This window comes from Dromiciops gliroides, chromosome 4, assembly GCF_019393635.1.
Source record: "Dromiciops gliroides isolate mDroGli1 chromosome 4, mDroGli1.pri, whole genome shotgun sequence".
NCBI lineage: Eukaryota > Metazoa > Chordata > Mammalia > Microbiotheria > Microbiotheriidae > Dromiciops > Dromiciops gliroides.
Window position 1 is genome coordinate 52,340,330 of NC_057864.1, and position 17,247 is coordinate 52,357,576.

General features: G+C 46.5%; 5 non-coding genes across 5 annotated transcripts; 3 read left to right on the forward strand and 2 right to left on the reverse strand.

The window, feature by feature from the left end:
• The first annotated feature begins 2,098 nt into the window (after window positions 1–2,098).
• TRNAG-GCC lies at window positions 2,099–2,169 on the forward strand. Its single transcript has one exon. It is a non-coding gene; the product is annotated as a tRNA-Gly (tRNA).
• Window positions 2,170–6,677: 4,508 nt separating this feature from the next.
• On the reverse strand, window positions 6,678–6,749 carry TRNAE-CUC. Its single transcript has one exon. It is a non-coding gene; the product is annotated as a tRNA-Glu (tRNA).
• Window positions 6,750–9,873: 3,124 nt separating this feature from the next.
• TRNAG-UCC lies at window positions 9,874–9,945 on the reverse strand. The gene has a single exon. It is a non-coding gene; the product is annotated as a tRNA-Gly (tRNA).
• A 3,387-nt stretch (window positions 9,946–13,332) lies between these two features.
• TRNAG-GCC lies at window positions 13,333–13,403 on the forward strand. Its single transcript has one exon. It is a non-coding gene; the product is annotated as a tRNA-Gly (tRNA).
• Window positions 13,404–16,439: 3,036 nt separating this feature from the next.
• Window positions 16,440–16,511, forward strand: TRNAD-GUC. The gene has a single exon. It is a non-coding gene; the product is annotated as a tRNA-Asp (tRNA).
• The last annotated feature ends 736 nt before the right edge of the window (window positions 16,512–17,247 follow it).

Consider the following 17,247-nt stretch of genomic DNA (forward strand, 5'->3'; position numbering starts at 1 on the left):
GTTTAGCTATTCCACAATTGGTGGTCATTCCTTTGTTTTCCAATTCTTAGCCACCAAAAAAAGAGCTGCTGTAAATATTTTTGTACAAATAGGCCACTTTCTCTTTTGGGGGATGTCTGGGATATAATCCTAACAGTGGTATTGCTGGATCAAAAGGTGTGCACAGTTTTATGGCCCTTTGGGCATAGTTCCAAATTGTTCTCCAGAATGGTTGGATCGGTTCACAACTCCACCAACAGTGGATTAGTTCCCATTTTCTCACACCCCCTCCAACATGCAAAGTTTCCTTTTTTGTCATATTAGACAATCTGATAAATGTGAGGTGCTACCTCAGAGTTGTTTTAATGTTCATTTCTTTGATCAATAGTGATTTAGTGCATTTTCTCATATGATTGTAGATAGCTTTGATTCCTCTGTCTGAAAACTGCCTGTTCATATCCTTTGACCATCTATCCATTGGGGGATGACTTGTATTTTTATAAATTTAGCTCAGTTTTCTATATATTTAAGAAATGAAAGATGCCTGTTGTTTTCCAGCATTAAAGGATCTTTCTAAAAGAAGGAATTCTACACCGAGTGTGAGCGTATGTGACTGGGTTTCAGCATGTTTGTGTCCCTGTGTTTTACCCCTCTAAAAGTCTCCTGCAGCCTGCAGATCCCTTCTCAGTCTAGCGCTTTTGAATGTATAAAATGAAATGCAATTAATTACCAACGAAACAAATTTTTTTTTGAACTCGAATCAACTTTTTTTTTTTAAAGAAACCTACTCCAAGGACTTGTAAGTTAAATCTCTTTTCCTTTCTCAATACCTTCGAAGAATCTGTCCGTTTGTACTTTACCAAGATGTCCAAAGGAGATGTTTTCTCCAGGACACTGGACCTGGTGTGAGAGCAAGTCTCCAGTTTTCTCCTTGTCTGAGCCACTCCCCTGAGCGCCTCCTTCGCTGGAACCTGGGCGTCAGTCCCCTCTTCGCCGTTTCATCCCAGGCCCAGTGTCGGGGAAGCCTTTGCCCTGCTGTTAGCTGGCGCTTGGGATGGGGTTTTTGGAAAGGCGGCAGTCCTGGAGGTAGTGGCCTCGTAAATGCGCTGCGTGGAATTCCGCAATTAGGGAAGGCCACATTTGCTCTAGTGCAGGGAGATGTGGGAGGGGTCGGGGCAGGTGAGGGTGGTTTGTTGTTATGCGTGTCTTTGGGACCCTCAGGAGGGTGTGTGTGTATGCACCGAGGATCCGGGCGGAAAGCGCGCGGCGTGTGTGGAAGAATGATTCTGGACATTTGGATTTGCTTGCTTAGTGCTCGTGCCAGAGTGGAAGGCAGGGTGTGTGGAAAGTGGTGCGGTATTGGTAAGATCTGGGTGGAATTAACAGAGTAATCTAAACTCGTGGTTGGGTCGTAGCTGAGGTCACTTGAGTAGAGGGAGGGAGCATATTGGTTTATGTGAGGTTGGCGGAGATATTTAAGGTGTTGCGTCCCTATAGTAGCTTCCTTTGGAGGGTTCGAAATCGAATTGTGAAGGTTATCTTGCCTCTCCCACTGTGGTTCCAGGGTCTTGCGGTCACTTGGGCGCTACAAGAAGCAGAGGGAGCGTCCTGCCTAGGCCCTTGACTCCGCTGACACCACCTCTTTTCTTTCCTACCCACTTCCCTTAATAGACAGGAACCAGATAAACGCGTTTGTATGAAGAATGTGTGGAGGACCTGGCCCCATCAGAGGACCACCAAACTGGATTTTTGTCGGGGGGGGTAGATCGGAAGAGAAATGCACGTTTGCGTATCATTACTCCAGCGACCCTCTCCTCCAAGACAGCTTCCTTCAGGTCATTCTTCCGACTTTCCGGGAGGAAGAAATGCAAGAGCAGTAGGAGGAGAAGAAAGGGGAGGACGAAGAGAAGGGGAAAAGAGTATGTAGGAGGAGGAAAATGAAGAGAAAGAAGAAAAAAAAAGGTTAGGAGAGAGCGGGGCAAGGAAGCCAGAGGATGGCAAAAATTTTTGGGTAGGGTGAGAATGCCTGTTTTCAAATTTTGGCACTGGGACTAACCTACTTGGAAATCTTCATGTATTCATCGAGATCAGGAGCAGAACGAAAGTTTTCAGTATCTTTGCATGGGTGGTTCAGTGGTAGAATTCTCGCCTGCCACGCGGGAGGCCCGGGTTCGATTCCCGGCCCATGCATTTATAATTTTTAAAGCGCGTTGCCTCTACTGAGGACTGGTTGCTCTTAAGCACCGAGTAGATGCGGATGCTTGCTTCTCCAGGATGGAATACCCTGCCTCGTTCGAAGCATCATTCTCTTGGCTTTCTTTGCCACCCAACCTTCATCCAGTTGAGGAGGCTGTAACAGCTAGGAAGGAAGTTCCTCTGGCAAAAAAGCACCTACCTGACTCCAACCTTCCTCCCCTGCGTGATAACTCCGTTCCCATCCAGAGGTTTCCAGACGGATTGTGGAGAGCATGGGCGCCATTCTACAATTAATTTTCATTGGCCCTCGGGACTTGGCGGCGATGAGTAGGGGAAAGGTAACTTTTTGTGAATGGGAAATTAATATGCTCAGCCGTGATAAAATCCACCTCCAAATCCTCCAAGTTTTGTCTTACTGTTCTTTATACTGGAGCATGTGTAACTACAAATCCAAGTTGTATGGGGGAGGATTGGCAAAGCCCCGTGATCTGTTCCATTACACAAACCCCAGGGCTGAAGGTTCTCTTCTCATCTCCGTGTGCACGATTTCCTTGGTGAACTCTTCAGCCATCCCTGTGCAGATGACGCTCAGATTTACTTATACAGCACTAGCCTTTCTACTGACCTCCCCTCTTTTATCTCTAACAGTCTTTTAGACATCTTTGAAGTAGAAGTCCTAGAGATATCTTAACTTCACCTTGTCCAAAACTGATTTTCCCCTCATACCTTCCCCTTTACAACTAATTTCCCAGGCACCCGGGCTGGTAACAGGCCATCCTAGGCTCTTCATTCTCTATCTTCCTCAATTCCCTCCCCTCTCCCCACAAAGTCAATCCCTTAAAGAGTTCAGTCATTTCTACCTTCCTAACATTTCCCCTATTTACCTGCTGGTTGATCTCTCTGCTTCAATTCTCTCTTCATTCCAGTCCAACCTCCTCTAAACCGTCCAATTAATCTACCTGAGGCCAAGGTATGACCATATCTCTGTCCTTTTCATTCAATAAATTTCTGTGCTTCCCTATTGTCTTGAGGTATGTGTGTGTGTATATATGTATGTTTATGTGTGTGTGCCCAAACATATTCCTCAGTTTGACTTTTAAAGCCCTTCATAACCTGACCTCTTCTGTCCTTTTTTGTCTTCTTAAACCTCACTCTCCTTTACTTACTCATCTTGCCTACTCACTGAATTTTCCCTGAGACTTTCTCCCTGGAACTCTGACTTTTCAGCTCTGCCTTCTACCTTTCCTAGCTTTCTTCAAGTCTGAGCTAAAGTTCCATCTTTTGCAAAAAGCCATCTCCACTCCTCAATTACAGTGCCTTCCTTCTGAGACCACCATCCAGTATAGCCTATATACCTATATATCCATATATAGGCCATAGGTTTTTACAGTGCTGTTTACCAGTAATCTCTCCTAATAGACTATTAGCCACTTTGGAGAAGTGATTGTCTTTTTTTTTTAAATAAAAGTATTTTATTATTTTCCAGTTACATGTAAAAATAGTTTTCAACATTTGTTTATATAAGATTTTCAATTTCAAAATTTTCTTCCTCCCTTCCTCCCTCCCCAAGACAGCAGGTAATCTGATATAGTATATATATATATATATATATATATATATATATATATATATATATATATATATATATATATATATACATATAACATTAAACATATTTCTGCATTAGTTATGTTATAAGAGAAGAATCAGAGCAAAAAGGAAAAACCTCAAAAAAGAAAAACAACAACACCAAAAACAGAAATAGGATGGTCCAATCAGCATCCATATTCCACAGTTCTTTTTTTTTTCCTGGATTTGGAGAGCCTTTTTCATCATAAGTCCTTTGGAACTTTGTTGTACCATTGTATTGATGAGAAGAATCTAGTCTATCACAGTTGATCAACACATAATATTGATGATATTGTGTATAATGTTCTTCTGGTTCTGCTCATCTCACTCATCATCGGTTCATGCAAGTCCTTCCAGGCTTCTCTGAACTCCTCCTGCTCATCGTTTCTTACAGCACAATAGAATTCCATTACATTCATGTACCACAACTTGTTCAGCCATTCCCCAATTGATGGGCAACCCCTCAATTTCCAGTTCCTTGCCAGAAGGGATTATCTTTTGCTTTACCTTGTCTCCCCTGCGTTTAGGACTGTGTCTGACATACAGCAGGCGCTCAATTTACTGATTAACTGACAGCCAAAAGAATGCATTCGTTAGTATGTCTATTGATTATGTAAAGCATCAGATTTGTACATACATACTGTGAAAAAATAAATTCACATTTTGTTCTGTTGTTTTCCTGTTAGTTCACTGAAAATGTACAAGGAGTTGAATCAGGGATGGAAAAGCGGGAGGGGATCCAGTTGCATCCGATGCCCTAATGGGAAAGAGGGAGAACAATTTGGAACTCAAAATCTTACAAAAATGGACGTTTAAAACTATCTTTACATGTAATTGGAACATAAAATAATTTTTTTGTTTGTATAAAATATTTTAAAGATGCACAGAGTTAGAACTCTCACTAGCTCAGGCGGGCAGCAAAGACTGCTGAAAAGAGAGCTCCGCATGCACCCTCAGGGAGGCCAGCCATCTTGGTGAGGTGGGATGAACCAAGAAGGAGCCCCAGGACAAACCATACGTCGGTCTCTTGGATCAAAGCTTAAGACTATGGGCAGCTAGGTGGCGCAGTGGATAGAGCACCGGCCCTGGAGTCAGGAGTATCTGAGTTCAAATCCGACCTCGGACACTTAACACTTACTAGCTGTGTGACCCTGGGCAAGTCACTCAACCCCAATTGCCTCACTAAAAAAAAAAAAAAAAAAAGCTCAAGACTGCTCTCGAACCATTACGTGATTCCTGGTTGGATTGCAATAGCCACGCCCCTGCCTATGCCCTCCAGTTCCTTCTCTTGCCACTGCCACGTCGTTTTCTTTAGCCCACTTTCGCGGGTTGTGTCTGCGCGTGTTTGTGTGTGAGTGGGGCTGAGTGTGGGGATGTGGTCTGAGTGCTACATTCAGTCTAGCTTCTGGGAGCCAGGGGCGAGGCAGCTGGGTTTGGGCAGCCCCAGGGGTCTCTCGGACTGGAGCAAGCATATAGTGGGCGGTCCCCAGGTTTCCTCTACTGAAGCTGGGCAACAAGCCCTGTCTTGGGTTTCCTTATCAGTGGGAGGCGAGGTATTGGGCAAGAGGGGGATCCCACACCCGCGGCTACAGTGAGTGCCAGACAAAGAAGTCCTTGGGTTTGAGGGCCGGCGAGCAGGCTAGCAGGGGTCGCCAGCACCGCAGCGGGTCAGCCTCCAGAAAGCTGCCTTGGGCTAAGCTCTCTGTGTAGATGCCGAGGGTAGTTCCTGGCCGCTTAATGCCACAAAGGCGTCTTTTGTGTTGGGAGAGACTTTGGCGTCCCGGAGCTGGGCAACCGGCAGTAGGAGTAGGATGGAGATTTTGAGATGTTCAATAGAAGGTGAATCCTCCTCGTAGGCGAATGAAGCTTTGGTCTCCTGCGTGACAAGCGGGGATATTCACCACTACACGAACAAGGAAAGCACCAGGTGATGGCTTTATATTGCTGGCGTCCCAGGTTCTGCAAACACACGCTTTGCTTTGGGGTTCTTGGGTCTCACAACGTCAAAGCTTCACAAATCTAGAAGGCCCCTTCCTCCTTTCCTTCCCTATGTTGCCTGCCTCAAACCTCTCTCACTCCATCTCACAAGCCACCTCTTGCGCCATCACGCCTTTCGTTTCCTATCCGCCGCTTACATCCAGTATTAAAGAGATGGTTCTCTAAAGGAAGAAATTTTACACCGTGTTTGCGTGAATGTGTATGTATGTGTTTAATGCCTCTGGATGTGTGCTGCAACATTCTCAGAGAACATTTCTGAATGTATAAAATGAAATCCAGTAAATTACCAACGAAACCGATTTTGTTGAAATAGACCTATTAAACAAACAAAAAATCAGGTTCAGGGACTCTAGGTTAAAAACCCTTGTCCTTTCTGGATATCCAGGGGAGATATGGAATGGGCAGGAGAGTAGGAGAAGGTAGGGGAGGAACAGGAGAAGGAGGAACGAGGCGAAGTCTACAGATGGGACGACGAGGGTGAGAAAGAGTGGTGCTTATGAGAAAGCAGCTCCTGGAGGTTTGTGCGTGACTTTATTTTAATTTTTTAGGCAGTAACCTGGAATTGGGGCATTTGGCCTGCGGTTACTCTCCTCCCCGATTCCTTGTATGTATGTTGCCTCATGGATGTTTCTAAAACACAGACCTCACCGGATGACAAATTATACATTCCTACTCCCTCTGCTTTCTCACACACAATCATACATTTATACAGGTAATGCGTTCACAGAGACACAAACACACTCTGAGAAACATATTAAACACCACTCAATGATCTTCGGGGACTCATTTGACTTTAGGAGAAAACTTAGAACTGAAACTTCAGCCTGGCTTCTTTACGGTAGGAATCTCATTTCACAGAGAAAGCAAAAAGCACGTTCCCTGACCGGGAATCGAACCCGGGCCGCGGCGGTGAGAGCGCCGAATCCTAACCACTAGACCACCAGGGAAGACGTATTTGTGCTTTTTACTTTCTTCACTCAACATAATATTAACCTCCTACAACCATTCTATGTCCTCAGTTTTTTCTGGTGACCCAGTAGACTCTTGTCTGGACCATTATAAAATAATTGCCTAAAGACTAATGTGATTAGGTAGTTCTTTGTTTGTTTGTTTGTTGGTTTGTTTGTTTTGTTGGTTTATATGCTTTTGGTGAGGCCCTACAACATCTTATTAAGTCCCATTACTGGTAGGTTTAAGTAGCACTAAAATGGCCTGGAACCTGGAAAATAGATCTAATGGATCAAACATCTCTGAAAACCTGCCTTAGGAAAGGATCCTAGAAACAAGTACTGTTAACTAACAGTTCTTTTAAGGATACTCAGATGCTGATTCAGGGTGCATATCTCAGTTTAAGTAGATCAAACTGGACAATGGTCATGGACTCATGTCTTTGACCCAGAATTTCCAAAGGAAAACTGCTTCCCAGAAATAGCCAGCTCCTCCCAAGACCCCTGACCTGGATGCATTTTGATGAGAAAGCAAGAGTTATCTTTCTTCTTTTCACCCTCCCTTGTATTTTTGACTTTTTTCTTTTTGTACGGAATCTTCTTTGTACAGTCTTTTTCTCCTATCTCTTACCCCTAGTCGCGATGCCCAGTTAAAAACTGTATTCCCCATAAGGTCATAGACTGGTTGCTGGCCAAGACTAAGAAATAGAGGAAACAAACAAACAAACAAAATCAGTGTGATCATACCTGTCATCCCATCCCACGATTCCTACTGGCCTTTGTAATACTTCCAGCTAAGTTTATTAAAGTGAGGAATTGTGGAAAAATCCGAGGTTGTAGATCACAGTTGTGGAAATAACTTTTGTTAATTTACATTCCATAAGTTGAACAATGCATACATATTTTTACCTTGATGGGTGGGGTATCTTATTTTGGAAATATCTGTCTGAAATAAACTGTACCCACCCATTCTTGATATCCAGCTGATATCAAAACTGACCTTTGTTGTGACTGCTTTTTAAATTCTTGATACTTCTTGCTATGCTTGTCAATGCTGCAGAACACTGCCCAAATGCAATGTATAAAGGAATGGGTTTTTTTTTTGGTAAGGAATGTTTTTACCTTGTCCTTGTAGTAGTAAATACTTCCACATGTGAGTATCCACCTGACTAGCCAAATAAAGACCTTTTTGTGCTCTATCGCAGGACTCATACTTACTGATTCCATCCTCGTGGACCTACTGAGATTGGTGAGTAATGACTCCCAAGGGCCAACTTGAAATTTAATTCTACCACAGTCCTTTCCCTTTCCAGTATTCTTGCACCTCACTTCCTTCCACATACCCTGACATGCAGTAACAGTGGCTCCCTTGCTATTCCTCCACGAGGTCTCTTCCTTCTCATCTCTGCTTCCCACCTTCTATTGCTTTCTTCAAGTCTCAAGTCCCAGCCTCTGCTAGAAACCTTACTCAGTTCTTATCAATCTTAGTGCCTTCTCTCTGAGAATTCCCACTATTTAGCCTGTCTATAACTTGTTTGCACATAGTTGTTTGCAGGGAGTCTACGTGTGTCTGTGTGTGAGTAGGACTGAGTCTGGGGGTGTAGGCTCCTTGGAGCCAGTGGCTGGGCCAATGTGTTTGGGTATCCCCAGGTCCTTCTAGTACTGGAGCAGGCACTCAGTGAGAGGCCCCCAGGTTTCCATTGAAGGGGTTGGGCACCGAGTCCTGGCTTGGGTTTCCTTTTCAGTGGGAGGCGAGAGATTGGGCCAAAGGACCCTGAAGCTGAGCTACAATGAATGACAAAGAAGCCCTTGGGATGCTGAGGTTGGGGGAGGGCTGGCGAGCAGGTGAATTCCAGTGGAAAGTCTCTAAAAAGCTTGCCTTTGGCTAGCTCTCTGATAGATGCTGAGTGAGCTCGTGGCAGCCTAATGCCACAAAGGCATCTTTTACACCAGGAGAAACTTTGACTGCTTAAGAGCAGGTAATAGCGTTCTTCCCCCCTCCCCCCCTTTCCTTTAGTTTCTGGAACCTTGGCACAGAACCTGGTGCATAATTGTCAATCAAAGCCCTTCATAACCTGCCCTCCTCACCTTTCTGGTCTTCTTACACTTTACATGTCTTGCCCCTTCCATCTATTCTTCCATCCCAGGACACTGGCTTCCCTGAAGGCCCTCCATTTCTCGAAGCCAGGTATTTTCCACTTACTGTCCCTCCATTCCTGGAATACTCTCCTCCCTCATCACCTCCTGGAGATTTCTCTGGAGGGAATTCCCAGTTGAAATCCCACCTTCTTTGGGAAGGCTTTCCTTTATCTGCCTAATCTCTTGTACCTTCTGACCTTGTTCATTTATCCCTTTTCTATATCTCTTTGTACCTAGTTACCTGTTGTCTCCCCCATTAGACAGTTGGCTACGTGGGAGCAGGAATTGTTTTTTGCCTTTCTATGTAAACTCTTGCACTTAGCCCAGTGCCTGACACCTAGGAGGCACTTAATTCAAGTTTACTGACTGACAGACGGATGACAACCAAAAGAATGTATTCATCAGGCTTCGTGTGTGTCTGCTGAGTGTGTAAAGGACTAAATTTTCATTTACATACTAGCAAAAAAAGTATTCACATTTTATTTGTTTTATTTACTCTAAATGTATGTGTACTGAAAATGGACAAGGAGTTGGATCCAGGATGAAAAAGCAAAAGAAGACCCGGATGCAACGGACACTGGAAATCTTACTGGGGGAGATGGACAGGATGCCAATGTCAAAGGATGGGTAGGCTTGGCTTAAATTGGATCGCCGTCTTTGGAGGGAATGGCCAGATTGGTGAGATCACAGATCAGTTGGAGTTTCTGAATATGTATCATTATCCCACGGTGGGTGCAGTCAGAATATAAGTTTCTTGAAGGGCTAAGGCAGGAGCTCTTTTCGGTTTGCCTTCCAAAGATTCAGCCGCCTAGAGAGAGATCTTGCAAAGTACTCCACTTTTCAGTTGAAGTATTAAAGATGCGGAGGTTGAGAGAGGACAGAAATAGAGGACTACTAGGCTCCCTAAGAGGGAGAGAAACCAATAGAACGCAGGCGAAGGGAAGAGTCATTAGTGACTGTGTGTACAAGTCGTCGAAAAATGTACTGCGTTGGCCGGGAATCGAACCCGGGTCAACTGCTTGGAAGGCAGCTATGCTCACCACTATACCACCAACGCAGAAGTTGGGGTAGTTTCTCTCTCCCTAAGCCTAGTGAGAATCCCGACTGCTCGCCAGCTGATTTGCCAGAGAGACCAGAATAAGAGCCCGGCCTGCAGCGGTACTCCCTGGCAGGTTCGCTAGCTCCACAGTAGCCGAGGCCAGCCCAGAATTCTTCTTGGTTCCTCCACAGCAGCTCAAAGCCTTCAGCCCTCACCTGACTCCTTCGGCGTCTAGCCAGAGACGCCTCCTGGTGCTGCCACATCTTTCGTGGCCCGATCTCCCAGTGCCTCTGCATCGTGGGCAGAGGTTCACATCTGTGAAGTAGGTCGAGGCCAGTGCCAAGGCTGCTACTATCGTAACACTATAGACGCAACCCGCCGGCAGGCTAGTCTGAACCCGCCAGCTTTGAGGGTTTGGGAATGGACCAAGAACGTGCCGTAAGCCCAGAGCACAAATGGTTCGCTTGTGTTCAGGACCAAAGCTCACGACCAACTTGTGACCTTTCTGGGTTGGATTGCCACAGTTCTTGCTTCCCGTGGGTCTTGTCCCTCACCCTCATGACCCTCCCCTTGCCCCTGTCAGGGAGTTTTCTTCCTCTCACTTTCTAGTCGGATTGTAACTTTGAGTGTACACATAGCATGAGTAGGAGTGAGTGTTTGGGTAGGCTGCTCATCATCCGCAGGCGAGAGCGTGTGGGGTCAGAGACTGGGCAGTGGGGTGAGTCCTTTGGAGCCAGGGAATTGCCCTGGCCTGAGACTAACGCCTGGGGCGCTGGGCCTTGGCAGCCCCAGGCCCCTCTCCTGCTGGAGCAGTCAAGATGTGAACAGCCTACAAGCTTTCCCTGGGGATGTCCGGCACAGAGCCCTGGCTCTTGCACAGGCTTCCTTTTCGGTGGGAGGCGAGGGATTGGATAAGAGAGGGACCCGTTTTCTGGGGCTACATTGACTGCGAGACATAGAAGCCCTTGGTCATCTTTAGCTGGGTGTGGCCAACTCACCAACAGGTCTCGGTATCTAGGCCCGAGGGGTGGTGGGATGAGGTGGGCTCTTGCTCTCCTAGTGTTACTCGGAGAGTCTGGGGGTCCGGCCAGCAGAAAAGGAGCAGGGTAGTTGGGGGTGGTGTGATGTTTGCAAAAAAGCCAGCTCCTGCCTGCCGGGGAATCGCCAGTCTCTCAAATGACAGACAGGGATACTCACCACTATACTAACGAGAAATAAATTGATATACTGAGAGTTCTTTGCATCCTAGAGATGCGCATACACAGACACACAGAAACAGATGCACGGACACACATACTTAACCCCATCTTCCATGTCTGTTTCTGCTTTGGGGCTTCTTAGGGCTTCACAAACCTGGAAGGCCCTTTTCCTCTTTTGCTACCTCAGCTGGCTTTCTCAAACTCCACTGTGTGAACCACCTCCACACCTATCAGTCCGCTGTTGGGTTCTCAGCAGAAGGTTCTTGGGACCGGCTTGTTGGAAAGAGTGAGGTCCTGGATGGAGTGGCCTCGAGGGTCCTTTGGTCTCTTGCCATCCAGGACCTCAATCCTTTTCTGGAATAAGGAGACGACTTTCTAAAGGAAGGAATTCTTCACTGTGTGCGTACTTGAGTTCGAGCGTTTGTGTGTTTGATCCCTTTGAATGTCTGCTGTAGTCTTCTCAGGATAACATTTTTTGAGAGTATTAAATTAAATTCAAAAAATTGCTCACGAAACAAATTTTATTGATATAGAGCTATAGAAACCAAGTTCAGAAACTCTAGGTTAAACCCCTTGTTTTTTTCTGGATAGCCTCCAGGAGGGCCGGGGTGGGGGAGTGGGGGAGGGGGGTGGTGGATTTCTCTTTCCAGTAATCCTGGGGAGATAAGTAATGGGGAGGGAGGAGGTGATTAGGACTAGGGGAAGGTATGGGAATAAGTGGAGGAGGGAGGAGAAGGAGTGGGACAAAAGCAGTGGCTGGGGAGATGTGTCTGAGAAAGAGTGGTGGTGTGAGGAAGCAGTTTCTGAAGGTTGGTGGGCAATGGCTGTGGTGAATGGGTGATGGGGTGAGTAGCCAGAGAGCTGAATGCTCTGGGATCTCATCGGCTGCCTCATCCCCTCTCATCTTGGATGCTATTCCCCTGCACTCGCTCCTTGGGTGGAAATCCTCCCAGTGCTTCAGGGCACCTTCGGGTCTAAAGTTCGCCTTACAGTCGACAGGACGCTTGCATTCTTATTCCCCGGTTTGTCTCGGTCAAGTCTAGGCCGGCGCCTCCCCAGAGGTCCTCCTGCTTTGGGAACCGTTCGCTGGTGAAATGTTTTTCGAAGTAGATGGGACGTGGAGTGAAACTCTCCCCTTTCAATTCCTGCCCCAGAGTCAGGGAAATCATTGCCGAGCTCTCAGCAGTAAGCTTTTGGGACATACTTGTTGGAAAGAGGGAGGCCCTGGAGGGACAGGCCCCGTGGTTTGAGCTGAGTGTGTTCCCCAAAGAGAGAAGCAAGGTCCGGGATGCAGTTGTGGAAGGCCACAGAAGCGGCACTGCGGCATTCGGGAGGAGTGGGTCGGGACCGCTGAGGGTGGTTTTGTTGTGGTGCTGATCTTTGTGTCTGCACCGAGAATCGGGCGGGAAGGCACGCAGCGAGTGTGTGGAAGGATGGTTCTAGATATGTGGATTTGCTTGGACAGTGCTGGTACCTGGGGGAGAGGGCAGGGCGTGTTGCAAGGAACTGGATAAGGTGATAATGGTTCACTACGGATGTTGTGGCTGCGGCCACTTGAGTAGAGGGAGGGGGCGTGTTGGAGTATGGTCGGCATAGCCGAGCCGTCTGGTGTGCCGCCTTGACAAAAGATCCTCCCCTGGAGGTGTGGGTTCACATCTCACTCTTAGTAATCCCTTTATGTCTCCGACTGTACGCACAACGTCCCGCTAGCACCTGAACGCTAACCGAGCAAGAGCGAGAGAATTGCCAGGCCCCAGACTCCGAGAACACTACTCCCTTCTTCCCAACCCACAGTCCTTCACGGGCCCAAACTGGGAAAGCCTGCTCGTGTATGAGGTGTGTGTGGGAGATCTGGTGTCAAATGAGGACTAGGCTGGATTTTTGCTGGAGGGCAGATTGGAAGAAAAGCGCTTACTTGGACTTCGGGCTTGCTTCGGCTATCCCCACCCAAACAGCTTTCAGATACTTACCTTCAGGTTCTTCACCCAAGTTTTCCAGAGGAAGAGGCGTAGGAGTAGGAGGTGCAGTAGCAGGAGGAGGAGGATTTATAGGAAGGACTGGGGAGAAAGCCCAAAGCAGATGGCAACATTTCTAGGTGAAATTCTTCAGTTATGATGTGAAATTGGAGACCTACATCCCAACCCACCAAATGGTTGTACGTGTTCTGAGAAGTCAGAGACAGAGAAGAGAGACATTCTCGTATGTGGCATGGGTGGTTCAGTGGTAGAATTCTCGCCTGCCACGCGGGAGGCCCGGGTTCGATTCCCGGCCCATGCACATATAGGTTTTTAGCACAAGTCCTCCTGAGGACTTGTTTTTTTGCAGGCAGTGGGGGTTAAGTGACTTGCCCAGGGTCACACAGCTAGTAAGTGTCAAGTGTCTGAGGCCGAATTTAAACTCAGGTCCTCCTGAGTCCAGGGCCAATGCTTTATCCACTGTGCCACCTAGCTGCCTGTTGGAATCATATCTAACTGATTAATACTGATTGGAATAGAATAGGGGACCAAGTGAATTATTTCTCACACTCCTCAAATGTCCCTCAAAGATCCTGGGGAGTGTCATGGAATCCACCACACTGGTTCCACTACAAATATGTGATCTCCTATAACTCAATTCGTCCCTCATTGCAGCTTCACAATCTTTTTATTCCTTCAAGATTGTCTTTCTATCAAAACTTTCACTCCTATTGTGCCAAACCTTCTCTCCTTAGACTTCCTGCACCTCTTGAAGCATCCTCTTCTTTGCAGAGGGCTTCCGTCTGACTTTATGGAGATCATCCCACCAGCCAGCTCCTTCTACACATAAAAAGCTTCCTCTTCCTACCTTGTCCCATCTGTTCTACTTTGCTTCACTCTCTGATGGATGAGGTGAGCCTTCCTACCAAAGCTCACTCTTTCTCCTGTGCTTTTGATTCCACGCTGTTCTGTCTCCTCTGGGAGCTTGTTCCCTCCATCCTTTCTTTTCATCTTCAATCTCTCCACAAAAACAAAACAAACAAACCCCCAAAACAAAACAAAACGACACAACTTCTTTCTCATTTAACTTTTTTCCCTCCACTGACAGGCCTCCCTCATCGTCAAGCAAACTTCTCTTGTCCCTGTCATTCCATCAATCTATGGAATTGTATTTCTTTTCCCTTTCACAGTCAGACTCTTAGGGTGATGCAAGTTAGTTGCATCTATTTAGTCACTTCCCACTCCTGAATCTGATTGCAATCAGGTTTCAGATCTTATATTGAAACTGCCTTTTCTAAGGCCCTTAAGGACCTCTTAACTGACTGCTGAATTAACTGAAGGCATTTGTCTCACTCTCCCTCCAATGGGGACTGATCTGTAGTATTGGACACTGCCTTCTGGGACATTATGATCTGTCTCTGTCAGAGTAGCTTTTCCTTTCTCTCTCTGTTTCTCTATATTTCAGTCTGACTCTCCTCTTTCTGTGTCTTTCTCTGTTTCTCTGTGTTATAGTCTAGGGTTCTCTATATCAGCTTCTTGCCCTGACCCCCCTCCCCCCATAACCAGTCCATTACCCATACCCTTTGTGGTAGGCTTTGTCAGCCCTTATTTTTCCTCCCGCCTGTTTCTTAAGTGTGGCCATCTCATTCCTCCCCTCCTCCTCCCCCTCCCAGACTCAGTCCTCTTCTCTCCATCCACATCCTCTTTGGTGATCTCATTACATCTTGTGTATCCTATTGATGTGGGCTGTATCCGAAAGAATTACAAGACTCAGTGACTCAGTTTCCTAAGTTTTATTGCAATACTGTGAGTGACCAGAGCACTGTGGAGGTGTCTCTCGAATAGGGGGAAAAAAGACAGTTATATTTACAGTATGGATAAATTGATTATTAGTCTCATTATAATAATCTCCACCTTAGGGTCCTAAGCCCACCCCTGAGGTGGGTACCTTTTTCTGTGGAGGTGTGTTTGGGGGTTTACAAGTCATAAGGTGAATCCGGGGACAAATTTGGCCTTTTCTGCACATGTCACCTTTTCATTCCCATGCCTAGTTTCAAAATATTTTCATTTATCAGTTAGAATTTCTATAGGTTGTCTCTTATGTCTGTGTTATAGTTACGGTCTGTATGACCTGCCTCTTTATGTTCTTGTTATGGGTGGTGATTAATGTGGGTAGCAAGAACCTAGGCCCTGACTTAGTATAAGTGAAGCTGAGAACCACAGAATCCAAGCTTTCGAATTGTGGTGCTGGAGATGACTTTTGAGAGTCCTTTGCACAGCAAAAAGATCAAATCAATCAATATTTAAAGGCATTAAATTAGACTATTCAATGGAAGATCAAATACTGAATCTGAAGTTTAAATATTTTGGCCACAGAATGAGAAGACCCGGACTCACTGAAAAAGACCCTGATGTTGGGAAAGATTGTAGGCAAAGGGAAGAGGGAACGGCATAGAATGAGATATTGTCATAGAAGTACCAAAGATGAGTTTGCACAGACTTCATGAAATAGTGAAGGACAGAAAGGGATCGTGAAGAGTTGGGCACGACAGAACGACTGACCAACTACAAAAATGCCCAGGTGAGGTCCATTACACACTAAACTGACACACAAAAAGCCTGGCGAACCTAATCTTTTGGATGTCAGTCAGTGTTTCTGTCAATCAGTAGATTTGTATTAAGTATCTTCTATGTGCCTGGTACTATGCTAATCTCACGAGATACAATAAAGGCAAAAGGAAATTCCTGCTTCCAAGGAACTAACAGTCTAACGAGGGAGACAGCAACCAAATAACTATGTATAAACCAGATAATTTGAGGAGTGATTGAGCGGCATACCGGAACAAAGGGTTTACCAGTCTCTTAAGCATTCCCGTAGAATTGGGAGGTAAGCATGGAGAGGTCGGTGTTTGTGTTCAACCAAATCAAATGTTACTGAATTGTGGTTGATTATCGGAGTTCTTGTAAGATTCAACAGACGAAGCGAACACAGGAATCACATATTCTCTATGTCCATCTATGTAATGGTGAGAATACCGTCTAATGAGGGGTGTGTGTCACCAGCAAAAGACTGTTTGTGACCCTTTAATACCACAAAATGCACAGGAAGGAGCAAGGGAATGCAAAGCATATTCAAAACTCAGGAAAAGGCATGTCAAGAGGAAAAATGCTGGGAAATGACTTAGGAGTGGATGGGGGTGGTAGGGAGACTTTAGGGGAGGGAAAGGGTTATGAGGGTGAAGAAGTAGTAATGCTTCGAGGTCTCGGAACCAAACCAGTCCAAAACCAGAGATTAATGCAAAGTAACAAAGAGTGATCAGAGCCACTTGAGGCTACAAGTGAAAGTGATTCATATCTCTCCTCGTTAGTATAGTGGTCAGTATCCCCGCCTGTCACGCGGGAGGCCGGGGTTCGATTCCCCGACGGGGAGGTCTCGTTACCTTTTGCATAAGCCACCAGAATTGCTCCTTCACTCTTCCTATCGCCCCAACTCAAGCCGCCCCACCTCAGGGGGCCAAAGTCTTATCACCATCTTCCAAGTTGTTTGCCAAACGCAAGCTTCTTGCAAGCTTCCCCCTGTCTCATCGATGATCGTCAACACTCTCAAGCCCTTCTCCCCTGTCAGATACGTAACGGTGCACAGCTAGTAAGTGTTAAGTGTCTGAGGCTGGATTTGAACTCAAATCCTCCTGACTCCAGGGCCGCTGCTCTATCCACTGCGCCACTTAGCTGCCCCCCAATCCCTACTCTCTTAACGAAATGGAAACCCCAGCAAGAGCCAGGGCTCTGTGTCCGACATCCCCAGGAAAAACCCGTGTGACAGCCCACAGCAGTTCTGCTCCAGAGGGAGAAGGATCCGGAGCTGCCAAAGCCCAGCGCCCCAGCCCCTGGTTCCGAGGAGCTCGGACCCAAATAACCACTTTACAACGGCACGCGCTCTGGCCTGCAGGTTACTCCTAGCCTACGTGAGCAGACACTCAGTCCTACTCACATACGAACACGAGTGGACACAACATAACCAGAACCCAGGCTCAAGAGAACTGTCGCAGGAGTAAGGGGAGGGCTGCGAGGACGCAGGTAGGGCCATGAAGGATTGGAGGGGGGCACTCGGGAGGCAAGAGCTGTGGCTACCGGATCCAGCCAAGGTAACGAGCTGATCTCGGCCG